Source organism: Ctenopharyngodon idella, chromosome 6 (assembly GCF_019924925.1).
Source record: "Ctenopharyngodon idella isolate HZGC_01 chromosome 6, HZGC01, whole genome shotgun sequence".
Lineage (NCBI taxonomy): Eukaryota > Metazoa > Chordata > Actinopteri > Cypriniformes > Xenocyprididae > Ctenopharyngodon > Ctenopharyngodon idella.
The window spans coordinates 33,857,624-33,878,001 of NC_067225.1; the positions used below are offsets into that span (position 1 = coordinate 33,857,624).

At 35.6% G+C, this 20,378-nt stretch overlaps 1 protein-coding gene across 4 annotated transcripts in view; it reads right to left on the reverse strand.

Moving 5' to 3' along the window:
- Positions 1-20,378, reverse strand: part of LOC127513884 (neurexophilin-2) — a 201,389-nt gene that overhangs the window by 65,338 nt on the left and 115,673 nt on the right. The gene's annotated exons all lie outside the window — the stretch shown is intronic.

Below are 20,378 nucleotides of genomic sequence, written 5' to 3' on the forward strand. Positions count from 1 at the left end.
TTTTGTGTGAACTATCCCTTTAAATGACCGCACGACTATGCATAATTGTGAGATAAAATGATTGATGGAACTGTAAAGAGATAGCCTACTAAAATATGCATTTAAGCAGAACGCAACCAACGCCTTCCTCACTGACAAGAACAAGAACACCAAGAAGGTGAAAATCTTCCACACTTCCACAGTTTTAGCACATTTTCTAAGTAAATTGCCTTCATGGATACATATTTTTTGGAGCATCGAAATAAATGTTCCGTTGGTTTCGTTTCCATTGCGATCCAGCGGCTTGTGCAGTATTGAAGTTGGCAGGTGAATTTGGCGGGCTGCTAAAGCGCGCGCTTTCTATTTCTCAGAGAACTACGCCGCGCGCTTTAGCACAAATGAATGAACATGCCCGGGGAAAATGAGCGCAATTTTCTCACATCTCCACTCGTCTTTCCACTTCGCTCTCTTCTTCTCTGCAAATCAACGCACTCATTCTGGAACGACATGATGAGAGAGTTCGCCTTTATCACACGGTCAGTAAAATATACGAACAGACAAATACTAAAGAGCAGAACATTTCTGACACAACCGATCATCATAACAATCCACGTCATCATGCACAACAATCGCTCTATTGATTTTTTTTACCTTTTAAATGTAGAGTCAGCAATAGAATAACTGTAAACAAAAGCAAACATGCAATATTTAATCATAGTTTTTCTGCTCTTTGAATAGCATAGGCACTTAAAATCTAAAGGACCAGAACACAACACATTTTCTAGCTAATATCAATTACAGTAGAAGGTCAGAATCTCTACAGGTCAATGAAGCATCTGGAGGAGCTTTAAGATCCCAGACTTTAAGAGAAGCCTTTAAACTTCATTCTACTTCCTGAAATGAGATTATTCATCCATAGTTTGTTCATCTAAATAAGCAATCCACCACCATTGTCATACACTTACTCCAGCTAACAAAAATATGTTCTAAGAACGTTTTGCTAATGTTCCCGTTAAGTTATGAAAATGTTCTCTGAGCATTCAAAATGTCAAAAACAGTTTTTCTTAGTTGTGTGAACGTTAAAGGAACATTCCATTTTATCATTCTTCAAACATTATGGGAATGTTACTTTTGAATGTTCTCTGAACGTTCTGAAACTAGTAACATTTAAAAATGCAAGACGAACGTCCAACTAAAACATAAAAAATGCTCCATGAACAACATCTAAATTACGGAGCCCCGCACATGACGTGAGGGGAAAAAATAAGTATATCATGGCCGCGAATTAACAAATTCTACCCATGACTTACTAATACGTCAGCATGTTTTACTAACTCGTTCCCTTATTTTACTAAATCGTGGCCATGTTGTACTAATTCGCTCCCTTGTTTTGATTTGCGCATGAAAACGAGAACAAATTGAGCATGATTTAGTAAAACGAGGGAACAAATTAGTAAAACGTGCTGAGTATTAGTAAGTTGTGGAAACGATTTGTTAAAACATGGGAGCGAATTAGTACAACATGGCCGTGATTTACTAAAACGAGGGAACAAATTATTATATTGAGCGTACGATTTAGTAAAACAAGGGAACGAATTATATTGTGTGCACGATTTAATAAAACTAGGGAACGAATTATTATATTGAGCGTACGATTTAGTAAAACAAGGGAACAAATTATATTGTGCGCACAATTTAATAAAACTAGGGAACGAATTAGTAAAACGTGCTGATGTATTAGTAAGTCGTGGGAATGATTTGTTAAAATGAGGGAGCGAATTAGTACAACATTGCCGTGATTTACTAAAACAAGAGAACAAATTATTATATTGAGCGTACGATTTAGTAAAACAAGGGAACAAATTATATTATGCGCACGATTTAATAAAACTAGGGAACGAATTATATTATGCGCACAATTTAATAAAACTAGGGAACGAATTAGTAAAACGTGCTGACGTATTAGTAAGTCGTGGAAACGATTTGTTAAAACATGGAAGCGAATTAGTACAACATGGCCGTGATTTACTAAAACGAGGGAACAAATTATTATATTGAGCGTACGATTTAGTAAAACAAGGGAACGAATTATATTGTGTGCACGATTTAATAAAACTAGGGAACGAATTAGTAAAACGTGCTGACGTATTAGTAAGTCGTGGGAACGATTTGTTAAAATGAGGGAGCGAATTACGACATGGCCACGATTTACTAAAACGAGGGAATGAAGTATTATATCATGCGCCAGTTTAGTAAAATGAGGGAATGAATTATATTGAGCGTACAATTTAGTAAAAAGAGGGAACAAATTATGTTGTGCACACAAATTAATAAAACTAGGGAACGAATTAGTAAAACGTGCTGATGTATTAGTAAGTTGTGGGAACGATTTGTTAAAACACGAGGGAGCGAATTAGTACAACATCGCCGATTTACTAAAATGAGGGAACGAATAATTATAATATGCGTACGATTTAGTAAAACGAGGGAATGAATTATAATATTGTGCGCAAGATTTTGTGAAACGAGGAAATAAATTATTGTATTGGGCGCACAATATAATAATTTGTTTCCTCTTTTTACTAAATTGTGCGCACGATATAATAATTCGTTCCCTTGTTTTACAAGATTTACTTAAAACGAGGTAACGATTTATATTGTGCGCACGATATAGTAAAACGAGGGAACGAATTAGTATATCATGGCCACAATTTACTAAAACAAGAGAACGAGTTCTTAATTCATGGCCACGACATATATATTTTCGTCTGCATGTCATGTGCAGGGCTCCGTACTAAATAACGTTTTTGTGCTAATGTTTTGAGAACGTTACTAAAGACCAGATAACTTTCTAGTTACATTACTTGAAGAGCGAGAGAACTTTGCCAGAACGTTCTGAGAACGTTCCCTGTTAGCTGGAACAGCTTTAAGAATATTATAGATATAAATAAATAATAATGTGTCAAGCAAAAAAAAAAGTTCATTTAATTGAACAACTGAACATCCATGCATGTATTGACTTATTTACCGTTAGTGCAGTGCTGAAGGTGCTTAGATTCTGTCGTCTGTTAATAGAAAATTACACTGTGGTAAAGATTCTTTGTTTAGACTTCCACTGTCGCCAGCAGAGAGAAAGCAACAAACAGTAAATCACAATGACAAAGCTAAATTGCTAATTACATCAGCACAATTTAAGAACAGAACAAGCCAGATTCACTTTAGAAGAACACAAATCAGAGAGCGTACAGTGTCCTTAAAATCTATAGTCCACCTGTCATATAACCGAGATTGCTAGGTTTTTTCATATATATCTAGCTGAGAACTGTACAAAAAGTCACTATTTTGGTTTGCAGTTGTCGTAGCTAGAGAAAGAAACACACCTGAAAGTTTGAACGATGTAAATGAATTTTTAAAGGCGAATCCTTGATAAACATTAATGTTCTTTATACCTGAAGTGAAATAAAATGAATGGTTTTGTGATTCTGCACGCCGGCTCAGTTTTGATGAGAAACTTACATTAGCATTTTGCTGACCTTTAACTTATGATAATATAAACTATCAGCATTATCGATTAGGAAAGAGAACAACACTGCAAGTTGCTGGGCAGTTCATTTCATTTGTTTTCAGAATAAAAACTGTTTAATATTAAAGGGCCTTCCTGTTTACACTTTCCTCCGGGCTGTTATTGGACAAATGGCGAGTTTAGAGTCACATAATCAAGTTCCAGCAAGAATTTTCTCCTTTTAAAAACATTTCCCAGTTGAAGATATATGTATTTAAAGATATAAAAGAAATATGAGACAGACTACAAAACAAAAGGCGCCATTTACACCTGCTATTACTACATCCAAAAGTTTCATGAACGATGTATATATGGGTCATTGACGAATAAGGTTTTCAAAGTGAAAAAAACAAAAACATAATGGAGATATAATTAATTTTGAAGTTTTATTAAGTGATAAAATGAGATTATGTGGTTTTTATAAATAATTAACACTGTCATTTTTTACAAGATGGACAAAATTTGTCACCAAAAAATTTGTCTTTCGGTTTAACCAAAATTTCGGTTTTACCAAATGACACTTTTGGTTACACCGAATGACGATATTTTCAAACAGTGCTAACAGGCTGATATCTAGCTAGCTAGCAAAAGGACAATCAAACATTTTATATTTAGTACAAGTTTTTAAAATATTACAACATTTTCCATGTTTTATAGCGGTTGCACCGAATGACCTGATGTTTCGGGACATGCGTATGAGCAAGTGAAAACATGAATTTTTAAATAGTTAGGAGAGAGTTACTTTGCTTCACGTCCATGTGGTCCTTTGCAGGTGTCTGAATGATGTCACATCCTGTCACATGATACTGACCGCATGACTTGATCCAAAATGGTGCCTTTATATTGGTTACTCCAAATTATGTCAATGAAGTTCATTTTTTCGGACATTCTTTCTCATAACAAAGCAACGACTTCTACACATAATTTTAACACCATTTTACACTATATTGATATATGATGTTATAAAATCATGCCAGAATAAAAAATATATACATTTATTTCATTTTAAGATATTTTAATCACAAATGAAATGGCTGTATTGGCCTTTGAACGGTTAAACCGAATGACCTTTTGACACTTCAAAATCTTTAAAATACCTTTATATTTAGCAAAAGATATTCTGATTCAAGATTATGAAGAACATGAATTTAACACAATAATGATGTGCACTGATAAATCATTTAAAATAAACACTCTAATTTTCCATAAAAAAATGTCAGTTTTGATTTCATGGTGACTTTAAGCATCACCCCTTAAATGTAACTGTAAAGAAAACAACTATCCGATTGAAAAATCTGGAAAAACGCCCAAACATATACATGCACAAGACTTCACAAAACATACTGTAAAATCTACAAATGTGTATATTCTGCACGTACGTGTTTGTGTTTGCTAGAATGTGTGTCTCTAGGCTCAGCAACATTCCCTTGATGAGGTGACACCGGCCACACATCTCTAACGAGAGCTTTTGTTTGTGTAAAACCCTTCATTTCCCCCGCTGGCCATGTGTGTTTCTTGTGTGTATTCATCCTGCTACGGCCGACTAATATGATTGGGGAGCCTGTCATATAGTTGTGTTTGTTCAGATGGATTCGGCGGTGTGCAGTACTGCAGGACTGGGATGTTTAGAGGAATTATGATTATATCTTTGTCATTTTAATGCGATTCAGGCCGATATCTCACTGGCTGAGAGACAGACATGTAATGGGTGTCAGGTAGAAGTAGAGGAATGAGATTATATTATATCGCGCTGACAGGAGAGAGAAGTGATTTCTGCACAATTTTTTCTCATTAATCGGTGATACTTCCATGTGTTTCAGAGCGAATCTTCAAGAAGCAGATCTTCACATAATGGAGACTTGGAGCAGGTATAGAGTACAACCTCATGGATCCTTGGGCAATCATTATGATATATATGAATTATATGTGTCTGTTTGTGTGTGAATATATATATATATATATATATATATACACACCATGTTTCATTATATCATGTGGTATATTATTTATAAAATTACTAAAAAATATATTATATTTTATATATATAATTATGTGTGTATATATAATAAAAAATTATATATATATATATATATATAATTTTACAATATATAAATGATATAATTATAATTAAATACTTAAATACATTAATATAAATGATAATAATTATAACAAATAATAGTAACATATTAAATATAATTAAAATAATATATTCAAAGATTTTGCCTAACCACTCTTTTATATACATTTTAATAATATACATATATTTTATAACATATTACTTTTATTCATCAAGAAACTGATCAAAAGTGACAGTAAAGACATTTATAATGTTACGAAAGATTCTATTTCAAATAAAAGCAGTTCTTTTGAACTTTATATTTATCAAAGAATCCGGAAAAATAAAATGTATGACGGTTTCCACAAAAATATGAAACTGTTTTCAACATTGATAATAATCATAAATGTTTCTTGAGCAGCAAATCATCATATTAGAATGATTTCTGAAGGATCATGTGACACTGAAGACTGGAGTAATGATGCTGAAAATTCAGCTTTGATCACAGGAATAAATTACATTTTACTATATATTCACATAGAAAACAGCTGTTTTACACTGGAATAATATTTCACAATTTTTACTGTATTTTTGATAAAATAAATGTTGAGCAGTTGGTGAGCAGAAGAGACTTCTTTCACAAATATACAAAAAAAAACCTTTACAAACCCCAATCTTTTGAATGCTACTTTCACTGAATTATATGATGATTTCCATCAGAGTGACCTTTTACAAGTCCTCAGATGAACACGTGTCATGGGGTTTTTGACCGAGCCTCTGTTGTGCCTCTGCTGGATTCATAGCACAGTATTTTTAAGTAACTATAGTTATAAATGACCAAAAATAATCTGGCAGCTCAGCGGTACGCTGGCCTGTCAGACCTCCACTTCTCCCCATCTGTCTTGGCTTCCCCCCCACCTCATTAGGATTCATATCCCAGAAAGGTGACTCTTCCAGCGGGCACGGTGACAGCCGGGTCCCCCTCCCCTTCCCTGGTTCAGCTGCCTGCAGGCAGAAACAGTGACAGGTAGCAGCGAGCTCTCTGGGGGGCGAGAGAGAGAGAGAGAGAGAGAGCGTCGACATCAGCGATGAGCAGGATCATCAAGTCAAAGATGCTCCCTACAGATAGCAGGCGTGCTGAGATTTCCACCAGAGACCGTCTCCGCCACGAATCACCATCATCTCACACTCGCTTCCACCGAATCTCAGTCAGACACTTGACTTGTGCTCCTCACACCGCCGTCTCATCGCTGGACTCCACACGGGGGCAAAAAACACAGTTTTACAACCACAACCATAAAAACCCACAGAATAGAGGTTGGGCAGAACACGCACACACACACACACACACACACACACAGTGGAGTCCTGGAGTCTCTACACTGATTGTAACCTTTGTAAAAGTTTAATGCAGCGGGTGCTGGAGTATTCTGGTTTTCTCTGGGGAAGAAAGCACTAGTCCTCCCTCGGTGGATGTTAGTCATGTTAGACACCACATGTAATCTGACACTAATGAACGGGAGACCGTGAGGTGTTCACCTTCTTACTCAACATGGAAGTACGCTTTTTTTGTGAATGTGAACTATATATTTTGTAGACGGTCTGCTAAATATCTGCTAACACTTTATTTTGATGCTCCACAACACTCTACTGACTACTTATTTAACTAACCAGAACAGTCTACTGATACTCTAATGAGGGTTAGTTGACATGTAAAGTGAAAATAAAGGGTTAACTTTATTTTAAGTTGTCTTTGTTACACTGTAATTATACATTTAAGTACTGAGTACACTCTAAAAAATGCCCAAGTTGGGTTAAAAATGGGCAAATCTAGTGATTGGGTTAAATGTTTGTCCAACGTGCTGGGTAGTTTTACTTAACCCAACTAATTCGTTAGGTTAAAACAACCCATTCGCTGGGTTAAAACAACCCATTCGTTGGGTTAAACCATCCCATTCGTTGGGTTAAACCATCCCATTCGCTTGATTAAAACAACCCATTCGCTGGGTTAAAACATCCCATTCGCTGGGTTAAAACAACCCATTCGTTGGGTTAAACCATCCCATTCGTTGGGTTAAAACATCCCATTTGTTGGGTTAAAACATCCCATTCGCTGGGTTAAAACAACCCATTCGCTGGGTTAAAACATCCCATTCGCTGGGTTAAAACGACCCATTCGTTGGGTTAAAACAACCCATTCGTTGGGTTAAAACATCCCATTCGCTGGGTTAAAACGACCCATTCGCTGGGTTAAAACGACCCATTCGCTGGGTTAAAACATCCCATTCGCTGGGTTAAAACATCCCATTCGCTGGGTTAAAACAACCCATTCGTTGGGTTAAAACATCCCATTCGCTGGGTTAAAATGACCCATTCGCTGGGTTAAGACGACCCATTCGTTGGGTTAAAACGACCCATTCGTTGGGTTAAAACGACCCATTCGTTGGGTTAAAACATCCCATTCGCTGGGTTAAAACGACCCATTCGCTGGGTTAAAACATCCCATTCGCTGGGTTAAAACAACCCATTCGTTGGGTTAAAACATCCCATTCATTGGGTTAAAACAACCCATTCGCTGGGTTAAAACATCCCATTCGCTGGGTTAAAACATCCCATTCGTTGGGTTAAAACAACCCATTCGTTGGGTTAAATCATCCCATTCATTGGGTTAAATCATCCCATTCGCTGGGTTAAAACATCCCATTTGTTGGGTTAAAACATCCCATTCGCTGGGTTAAAACATCCCATTTGTTGGGTTAAAACATCCCATTCGTTGGGTTAAAACATCCCATTCGCTGGGTTAAAACATCCCATTCATTGGGTTAAAACATCCCATTCGCTGGGTTAAAACATCCCATTTGTTGGGTTAAAACATCCAATTCGTTGGGTTAAAACATCCCATTCGCTGGGTTAAAACATCCCATTTGTTGGGTTAAAACATCCCATTCGCTGGGTTAAAACATCCCATTCATTGGGTTAAAACATCCCATTCGTTGGGTTAAAACATCCCATTCTTTGGGTTAAAACATCCCATTCGCTGGGTTAAAAATTTTTCCGTTAAAACATGGTTTGCTCAGAGAATTTTATAGTACAAAACAGAAAAATGAATTTATGAACTAATTTATCTCATTTCAGACTGTAAAAAGAGCATGAGGAATAGATTCTCATCACACCATGAGGAGGTTAATGGATCTCTCTGAAGCCACGATCAGCGCTCGCCGTCATCTGCTGTGGGTCGTTTGACCCGTTGAGAGCGGGTGAAGGGCTTTGAGAGGTGCATTATGGGACACGTGTGTGTAGGGACAGACACTGCTTAGTCATCAAGTGAGCAGTCTTAATAACGGAGCTCACGCAGGCCGGCCGTCCTCGACTCTCACACCCGCGTGATTAGTGAGAACAACCCCGCCGAGCTCGGCTGACCAACCGCTCATTATTCACAGAGAAACCGAGGTTCACTGCCATTCTAGCATGAGGCGACGCACAACTGATGAGCTACACGGGACATTAGAGTTCATTATTCTCCATTCATTCCCATCAGCGGCGTCCGGATGTGGTAACGAACGGCCGCCGGGTCTCTTCCGCCTCCATCAGTGACGCCTCAACACACATGAACTTCACAAAGTCCCCGTTTGGATTAACAACTAAACTAACAACACGAAACAACTGTCCACATGAGAGGACAACAGAAAGCACTAACTGCACAGAATATGTTTTTTATGATTTTCACACCCTGAGAGGAGCTGGAGACATCAGCTGGCAGGAGCAATTAAAATGTGAAACTGTGGAGAGACTCGTTAATTACATCGACTTCATGTTGTAGAGGGAAGATAGAAAGACCACGGTGTTATTTTCCTGAAAACATGTGAAAAATCCTTGGATTCTGTATGTTCTGCTTATTTAACATCTGCACATATATAGCCTAAACAAAGAAAAAACACAAATGAGGTCTTTTAAATCTAAACTATTGAATGATTTCAACTAGACAGAAATGACATTAAAGGGGACATATCATGAAAATCTGACTTTTTCCGTGTTTAAGTGCTATAATCGGCATTTGCCAACCTAGAAAATGTGAAAAAGGACAACCCAGTAACTTTGTTTTGAAAAAACAAGCAGATTTCGCTCCCCTAGTGACTAGGAAGGGGATCTTATTATAATATTACCACCCCTTAATCTGCACATTTCCACCCACAGTGCCGCCATTTTGTTTTTGCAAGTGAGGCAAAGCTGCAGATGAAGAAAATGTAAGAATTTTTAAGTAATGCAATGTTTCTTTGATTAAGGCAGCTCCACTTTGCATGTGGTTTCCCTTAGCCTCCATGCGCTCTATTACTTTATGCTAGCACAAACAGAAGTTGTGTTTGATTCATCCACAAAACAGCTTACACTACTAATGTGATGTCAATTTTTTACACCGGACTGTTTCACAAACGAGGGTCAATTCAACACAAAAGATTAACATGACGGCACATGCTAGTGGATGAGTTGAATCAACTCCACAGCAACTACATAAATTTATCCACTAACCATTCAGAAACGTCTAAAAGTTGTAACTTCTTCCTGAGTCTCTCCATCAGTGTCGACTCCGGTTTGAACAATGTAAGGCTGAACACCGTTACTGACAATCCTCATTTTGGCTGCGTGAGATTCTCCGGCTTTGTTGTTGTTGAGCTGTTAAAGCTCCGCCCTCTTCTGGAAAGGGGGCGGGAGCAGCAGCTCATTTGCATTTAAAGGGACACACACAAAAACGACGTGTTTTTGCTCACACCCAAATAGGGGCAAATTTGTCAAGCTATAATAAATGATCTGTGGGGTATTTTGAGCTGAAACTTCACAGACACATTCTGGAGACACCAGAGACTTATATTACATCTTGTGAAAGGGGCATTAAAGGTCCTCTTTAAATGGATGGCAAATATACTAATATTTACTGTATTGAAATGTTAAATTTGGGACTGTTCCTCAGAAAATGAAATAATGTAAAAGTCAGTTTTCTTGGCATCTGTTCACTTGATTTGTGTTCTATATACACTGAGTCGGTAAAAATTAATTCTCTTCTGCTCTCCAAGGCTGCATTTATTTGATCAAAAATACAGTAAAATTTGTGAAGTATTATTCCAATTTAAAATAACTGTTTTCTATGTGAATATATAGTAAAGTGTAATTTATTCCTGTGATCAAAGCTGAATTTTCAGCATCATTACTCCAGTCTTCAGTGTCACATGATCCTTCAGAAATCATTCTAATATGATGATTTGACGATCAATAAACATTTATTATTGAAAACAGTTTCATATTTTTGTGGAAACCGTCATACATTTTATTTTTCAGGATTCTCTAATGAATTTCATTTATTTGAATTAGAATTTTTTGTAACATTATAAATATCTTAACTATCACTTTTGATCAATTTAATGTGTCCTTGATAAATAAAAGTAAAATTTATGTTTTTAAATCTTACCGACCCCAAATATAGAACACTTATGTGTGTGTGTAAGTTGTACATCAATTCAGAAAACACCCTATAACTAGTAATCACGAGTACTAGTGATGCTTGACTTGGCAAACAGCACTAATTAGTCAAGATGTGACATAGGTGTTCTTTATTAAACTTGATTAGTTAAAACTGTGCTGATCTTCATCATCATCTCTGTGTGACTGAAAACACGAGTAGAGCTGAACCCATGAGATCATCTGTGTGTGTGTGTGTGTGTGTGTGTGTGTGTGTGTACACAGTATGAATGATGATGAAGTGTGTGAGGGCTTTTATAATAATCAGAGGTGAAGGCAGGAGGAGACGCTTTAACCGAAATGTTTCCTAACGAGCTCCCCGGCTGTTTGACACTCACACCGGCCACACCGTCCCACTGCTCATTAACTCACACACACACACACACACACACACACACACACACACACACACACACACACACACACACACACACACACAAGTGAACATATTATAGTTAACACATTCTGTCTTATCTCATAACTAGCACACATACACTCCCTTTAATGATACTTGTGTTCTAATCACACACACAAACTGATTGAAAAGTCTCTTCTGTATTCACACTCATATGTTGTCTCATTCTCTGCTGGAGCGTCTCATAACGCAGACAGTGTGTTTGACGATACTGGACTGGATTTTCAAGCCTAAATATTTAACAAGCTTCTGTTCCGTCTGTTCGACTGTCTGAACTACAGCGCAGAGGCAGGACGTCCGGGATGCTGTTCCTCCTCCCATGTAATTAGACATCAGACGACAGGTCTTCAGCAACACGTGGGTCACCTGTGGGCGACAAATACACACGTGTGTCTCACCGCTCAGCAGACTCGTGCAGAACTGAAGCTTAAACACTAGATAGCAACGGCAAGATCATGTGTTGGATTCTCAGTGAATGCATGTGTAGCTTCACGTGATGAAAGTCGCTTTGGATAAAAGCATTTGCCAAATACATAAATGTAAATGTAAAAGTTTTTTTTTCTTTTCATTTTGACTTTTGTTAATCAATTTTTTTGTTACTTCCAAATTTTAAACATACTCATACTCATTAATCACATGTAACATTTATAATGTTACAAAAGATTCTATTTCAAATAAATGCTGGTTTTTTCATCAAAGAATCCTGAAAAATAAAATGTATGACGGTTTCCACAAAAATATGAAACTCTTTTCAATATTGATAATAATCATAAATGTTTCTTGAGCATCAAATCATCATATTAGAATGATTTCTGAAGGATCATGTGACACTGAAGACTGGAGTAATGAGGCTGAAAAATCAGCTTTGATCACAGGAATAAATTACACTTTACTATATATTCACATAAAAAACAGCTGATTTAAATTTTAAAAATATTTCACAATTTTTACTGTATTTTTGATCAAATAAATGCAGCCTTGGTGAGCAGAAGAGACTCTTTCATAAACATTAAAAATACTGACCCCAAACTATGTATGTCCATTTTAGTCCATTTTAGTCCATCAAGTAAAAGTAAATATATATATATATATATATATATATATATATATATGGGTCATTGATGAATAAGGTTTTTAAAAGTGAAAGAAAAAAAACATCATGGAGATATAATTAATTTTGAAGTTTTATTAAGTGTTAAAATGAGATTATGTGGTTTTCATAATCAATTAACACTGCTTTTGTCATTTTTTTTACAAGATGGACAAAATTCGTCACCAAAAAATGTCACTCGGTTTAACCAAAATTTCGGTTATACCGAATGACGATATTTTCAAACAGTGCTAACAGGCTGATATCTAGCTAGCTAGCAAAAGGACAATCAAACATTTTATATTTAGTACAAGTTTTTAAAATATTACAACATTTTCCATGTTTTATAGCGGTTGCACCAAATGACCTGATGTTTCGGGACATGCGTATGAGCAAGTAAAAACATGAATTTTTCAAATAGTTAAGAGAGAGTTAGTTACTTTGCTTCACGACCATGTGGTCCTGAATGATGTCACATCCTGTCACATGATATTGACCGCATGACTTGATCCAAAATGGTCCCTTTATATCGGTTACTCCGAATGACATCAATTAAATTAATTTTCTCATAACAAAGCAACGACTTCTACACATAATTTTAATATCATTTTACACTATGTTGATATATAATGTTATAAAATCATGCCAGAATAAAAAATATATACATTTATTACATTTTAAGATATTTTAATCACAAATGAAATGGCTGTATTGGCCTTTGAACAGTTAAACCGAATGACCTTTTGACACTTCAAAATCTTTAAAATACCTTTATATGTAGAAAAATATAATTAAAACATTTTGGATTCAAGATCTAGTCGTACTACCTTACATACTTTGGATGTCATATCTTTGTTTTTTATTTATTATTATTAAAGCCTTTGGACACTAAAATGACTCATCATGTATATATATACATATATATATATATATGTCAGTTAACATTTATTTTATTTTAAGTTTTAAAGCAACCCTGGGTGCAACACAGGTGGGATGGAGACAGTTTATGACAGGTTTATGACCGACTGAGCAAAGACACATGAACCCTGGTTAGTAACCACAGTTTAATTGTCCTCTATCTCTGTGACGTGAGCTGTTGTTCAGTACAATCACCTGTCCTGTAAGCAGCGTCACTCATTCGTTTTCCCCACACAGACTGAACCGTGACAGGCAGACGTTTAATATAAATGTGCCGACCGCCCGCAGAAATGCAGGATTGAGTGGGAGAACCGAGAGGCGGCGGCTTAGAAGATAAAGTGACTCGTTTGAGTTACTGTCGCATTTCACGTCCTTTTAGCGAGCCACGTGGAGCCGTAACATGTGTGTGTTCTAATCAACTTCTGTAAGGACTCTTTCACTAGTCAAACACAGTGTAATGCTGCTGCATGACAGACACGCTGAAGAACAAACCTGTGTATAAACTCACTGACAGCGATCTGCAGCTAACAGAGGCCGGAATCATTTCAGCTTTCAGAGAGAGTCTGGTGACTGCTGAATGCAGTGCTGGGAAAGTTGAACTCTATGCAAATGAGCAGTAATGAGATGCACCAATAGGAGAGATATCAGTGAAGGAGCAGGAACGCCCACAACAAGCAACAATACAAACATGGCCATAAATCACTGCATGTGTCAACAATTTACATTTACTCTAGCAGTCAAATGTTTGGGGTTGGTCATATTTTTTAATGTTTTTTTGTGAAAAAAGTCTCTTCTGCTCAATGGGGCTGCATCAAAAACACAGTAAAAATTGTGAAATATTTTTATAATTTAAAATATCTGTTTTCTATATGAATATATAGTAAAGTGTAATTTATTTCTGTGATCAAAGCTGAATTTTCAGCATTCCCTGAACCAACTGTGTAAAAGTGGACAGTCGTGTTGATGGTAAACATGACATTGAAGCTGACTGTATTTACTGCATCAGCTGCCATATATACTGAGACACTTTCTCCATCCAATCAATTGTCATGAATAATATCCGTCCTGTCTGACATTTATCAGTTCAGGGATTCCCAAACTCTTGTGTCAGCCGAACATCTTTGACCTAAATAAAGTCCTCCTGAGATTTTATTAATATTTCAATAATTTAATGACACATTTACAAGTTCACGGTTCTCTGATGTTGGTTAAAATTCACATGATGATTTGCAGGTAAAGAAATAAAATATTTAATCTTTTTAGTAAGTTTTTTTTTTATTTTGAGAATAATTTATTTAAATTTTTATGTTTAATAATAAATGATATTATTATTCTAACATTTTTTTTTTCTTTTTATTTAAATTAGCATACATTCAATAAATAACATCATGCTGTAAAAAAATAAAATATAAAATGTATTAAATATAAAAACTTTTTTTTTTCATTACAATAATGAGAATTTATTTGAGGTAAACTGTATTTAATTGTCATTTTTACTTATTTTTATTTTTAATAATAATGTTTTTATTTTTATTTAAATCAGCATACATTAATCACAGTGCAACAAATAACATGCTGTAAAAAATAATATAAAATGTATTAAATATAAAAAACTGTCATTCAAATCTTTTTTTAAATAATGATAATTTTTTTTTTATTATTATTATTTAAATCTGCACACATTAATCAGAGTGCAACAAATAATATAATGCTGTATAAGATTTATTAAAAAAATTTGGAAACACGGTCATTAACTTTTTTTCATTACACTAATGAGAATTTGAGGTAAATTATCTTTAATTGCCATTTTTATAAAAAAAATATTTTTAAGTTTTATTTTTAATAATAATTATACTAATTATGATTCTAATAATAATAACAGTTATTATTTTAACATTTTTATGATTTAATTAATTATAAGCTTTTCATCAACTAACAGACCGCAGAAATCCTGAGCTGAAAATCTTGTTTCTCTCAAAAATATGGAACCTTCCAGAAGTAAAATAGGTTGTGAATGTTGTTTCACATCGAGTTATAAAAACATCCCATGATCACATGACGTGTGTTTCCTGTACGTGGATTTGAGCGAAGCACACGGGGGCTTCATGAAGCTTCACACGCATCATTTCCTCCTTCAGTCCAGTATTGCTGGATGTAACACAGAGTTTCTAGAATTCAAGACAGCAGCTCAAGACAGCAGAGGTGTGTGTGCGTGTGTGTGTGTGTGTGTGTGTGTGTGTGTGTAGTTAATGATGGACAGTAGGCCTGTAAATCGCCTGCTGTCATGCTATAGGACTAGTCTGCAGTAGTTTTACCATATGTCAGTCAGTCAAGAACCGACCCATCTTTTATTCATTATACACCTTTACTACAGTAGACAGCAATAGTCACATCCCTCACACACACACACACACGCTCTCACACACACACTGTATGCTGGAAAGCCTAATGATGTGTGATGGAGCACAATTCCTTCAGCAGAAATGAGAAGGAAATCAAGGGAAAGATTGAAAAAGGGACATTGGGAAAGAGTGAAAGTAGAAATTAAGTGTGGGATGACGTTCAGTGTCAGGAGAGACGGAAATGTGAATAATGTGCCTGAGCAAATGTGTGTGTGTGTGTGTGTGTGTGTGTGTGTGTGTTTACAGTCGTATGAGGGAAAATCAGAACACATGTATATCAGATCATTCTGTGATGGATGGAAACTCTCGAATCTCACAAAAACAGGTCATTTTACCCCCCAAATAATGATAATAATAATAATAATAATAATAATGAAAAAAAAATTAGGATACAAACAAAAAAAATATTTATTTTTATTTAAATCCGCATGCATTAATAACAGTGCAACAAATAACACCATGCTGCATAAATAATATAAAATTATTAAATTAAATTAAATAACTTTGGAAATATGGTCATTCGAATCATATTTTTTCACATTACAATAATGAGAATACAAACAAAATTATAAAATAAAAATAAAAAACAAGATATCTTTTCATTTAAATATAAATAATATAAAATATATTTAATTTTTTTTTTTTTTTTTTTTGGAAATATGGTCATTTGAATATTTTTTTTTCATTACATAATGAGAATTTGAGGTAAATATCTTCAATTATGTATTTTAATTTTAATATAAATAATTATTGTTATTTTAACATTTTTATTGTTATTTATTGTTTAAATCAGTTTGCATTAATCACAGTGCAACAAATAACACCATGCTGCATAAATTTTCCCTTTTTTTTTTGGAAATATTGTAATTTTTTTTTTTTTTTTTTCACTACAATAATGAGAATTTGGAGATAAAATATTTTTAATTGTCATGAAAATAATGTCAGTTAAAATGTGAAATAAAAGATGGACAGTCTTGACCGCTCTTGTGCAATTCACTCAGATGTGTGTGTGTGTGTGTGTGTGTGTGTGTATGTGTGTGTGTTTACAGACAGAGTGATTTGACTATTTGAAAATCATCTTCCTGTTATTGTGGGAGTAAATATGTGTGCATTTATTGATTTGAAAATCTTCAGTGTGTGATTGGTAGAAACGGGCGGCCTGTTTCTCGTACTGGACGACAAAATGAGAGTGATGAGACGATCACATGATGAGAGGAGAGACATTACTGTCCCACAGAGAGAACTAGAACAAATACTGCACACACACACACACACACACTCATTCACACACACTCACATTTATACTGGTTTAAATTTAAACTAAAAAATTGTCAAATCAATACAAAAAAATACTGTAAACATGAATTACAGTAATGAATGTCTAATGAAAAACACCACAAACACAACATCATCTGCAGGCCTGTCTCTGCTCATGTGATGTTGGGCTGAAACAGTGAATGTGAATCGACACACAATCAATCTGTTTCAGTGTGTCAGCGCAAGATGAAAGATTCATCTGAATCTCACAGCAGTCTGAAATAGAAAACCAGGTAAGAATAAACGGTCAGCGTGGCGCTCGGCTTTCTTTTCACCGAAGCGCTCAGACGAAACGAAAGATAGATTCCTTCATTCCACGTCTCGCAGTGAGTGATGAAAGACAAAACGCGCTCGTCTTTCCACACGGTTCCGCTTGAGCGCGTGAAATTTGTTCAGTGCTGATCAGACGCGCCTCGCTCAGATCCACTCCTTACAAAAACTGCAGTTCATTTCGCAGCGCTGCTTTCCCACAGGGTGACAGCGTGCGTCCTCACAAAACCTGTCTCGGCGCTCACACATCCACACGCAAACACACACTCACACTCCACATTCACAATTTTACAGTGACTTGACACAATGAGTCTTAAAACCAACAGAAACCACATCGAGAGTCTCAGAATGAGCGGATGAACAGATACAGAGCAGCAACGATACTGTACTACAGTAGATCACACAATCAATGACACGCTTACGTGATTCATAGAGATCAGATCACCTCCAAATTCTGTGTAAAAATGCAATGGCGCGTATGAAAATATGCTGCTTCTCACCCTGCATGAAACTTTGCTGTTGTCATGACAATCCCGTGCATGAGAATCAATAGATGTGATGTGTGTGTAAATACACTACTGTAAAAAACTTGAGGGATTTTGTAATGTTTTTGAAAGAATCAAGGCTGCATTTAGTTTATCAAAAATACAGTAAAATTGTGAAATATTATTACAATTTAAATCAGCTGTTTTCTATGTGAATATATAGTAAAGTGTAATTTATTCCTGTGATCAAAGCTGAATTTTCAGCATCATTACTCCAGTCTTCAGTGTCACATGATCCTTCACAAATCATTCTAATATGATGATTTGCTGATCAAGAAACATTTATGATTATTATCAGTGATGAAAACAGCTGTGCTGCTTCATATTTTATTTTTTCAGGATTCTTTGATGAACAGAAAGTTCAAAAGAACAGCATTTATTTGAAATAGAATCTCATGTAACATTATAAATGTCTTTACTGTCACTTTTGATCAATTTAATGTGGAAGCTTGTTTCTGCCACTGAATAAAAATAAAAAAGGTAATTCTGACTTTATCTCACAATTTTGACTTTTTTAAAATCAGAATTGTGTGATTTAAACTCACAATTGTGTGATATAAAGTCAGAATTGCGGGTTATAAAGTCAGAATTGAGTGATATAAAGCCGGAATTGTGTGATTTAAAGTCGGAATTGTGAGATATAAAGTCGGAATTGTGAGTTATAAAGTCAGAATTGCAAGATATAAAGTCAGAATTGTGAGATATAAAGTTGGAATTGCGTGATTTAAAGTCGGAATTGTGAGATATAAAGTCGGAATTGCGAGTTATAAAGTCAGAATTGCAAGATATAAAGTCAGAATTGCGAGATATAAAGTCAGAATTGCGAGTTATAAAGTCGGAATTGCGAGTTATAAAGTCGGAATTGTGAGATATAAAGTCAGAATTGCGAGATATAAAGTCGGAATTGTGAGATATAAAGTCAGAATTGTGAGGGATAAAGTCAGAATTGCAAGATATAAAGTCGGAATTGTGTGATTTAAAGTCGGAATTGCGAAATATAAAGTTGGAATTGCGAGATATAAAGTCAGAATTGTGAGATATAAAGTCGGAATTTTGAGTTATAAAGTCAGAATTGCGAGATATAAAGTCGGAATTTTGAGATATAAAGTCGGAATTTTGAGATATAAAGTCAGAATTGTGAGATATAAAGTCAGAATTGTGAGATATAAAGTCGGAATTTTGAGATATAAAGTCAGAATTTTGAGATATAAAGTCAGAATTGTGAGGAAAAATTCAAAATTGTGAGATAAAAAGTCGCAATTACCTTTTTATTTTTTATTCAGTGGTGGAAACAAGCTTCCATAATTTAATGAATCCTTCATGAATAAAACTTAATTTCTCTCTCTCTAAAAAAAAACATACTGACCACAAACTTTTGAACAGTAGCGTATTTGATTCTTCTAGATCAATCTAGTGCTGCTTTGGTGTAATTTTAGATACTGTAGTTTCTCTCAGTGAGTGTTGAATATGCACAGAAGTGTGAAGTGGTTAAACAAAAATCGCAAAGCAGAAGCTGCTTAAATCATGACACACAAATCCACACACACCCAAATGAACTGAGAGGAAGAGAACTGTGTGTGTGTGCTTCAACACAAACACATCTGAACAACATCACTGCACACACCACACACACATCACATCTACACTTTGGCCTCACGTTTAGCCTGTAGACACACACACACACATACACACACACACACACAAGCTGTGTTTCAGCATTCGCCTTAAGGAAGGATATTTTTCATTGTCAGATGAAGCGACTGCAGTGGCAGAGGGTGTAGTATGCTGATATCAGCAACACACTGATAAAGAGATCAGACACACACACACACACACACACACACACACACACACACACACACACACACACACACCCCGCTGGCCGCTCAACACTGCACACCACATCAGAAATATGAATAAACGTTAAATAAGTTCAAAGAGACGACGAGCAAGCAGCACAGAACACTAAACACACCCGTTTCACTGAATCACACACAGAACTGGCTGAAATGCATCTTCAGACTGTATTTTCACATTGAGAGTTTCATATTCACTGTAAATAAATATGTTCTTCAAACATGTTCATTCAGTGTCAGTGTTTCTGAACTCTCTGAAACGCCTCCATCTTGAGTTTTCTTCACAATATTCCTCATTTAAATAATTCATGCGCAGAATAAAGGGGCGGGGCCTGGTTGAGTTAGTCAGTAGTGTGTTGAAACTGGCGGTTATGGTAAGGGGCGGGACATTTCCCAAACACCAATCACAACACACCGCTCCAGCCGACCAATCAGAGCACATTGTGCTTTTCAGAAG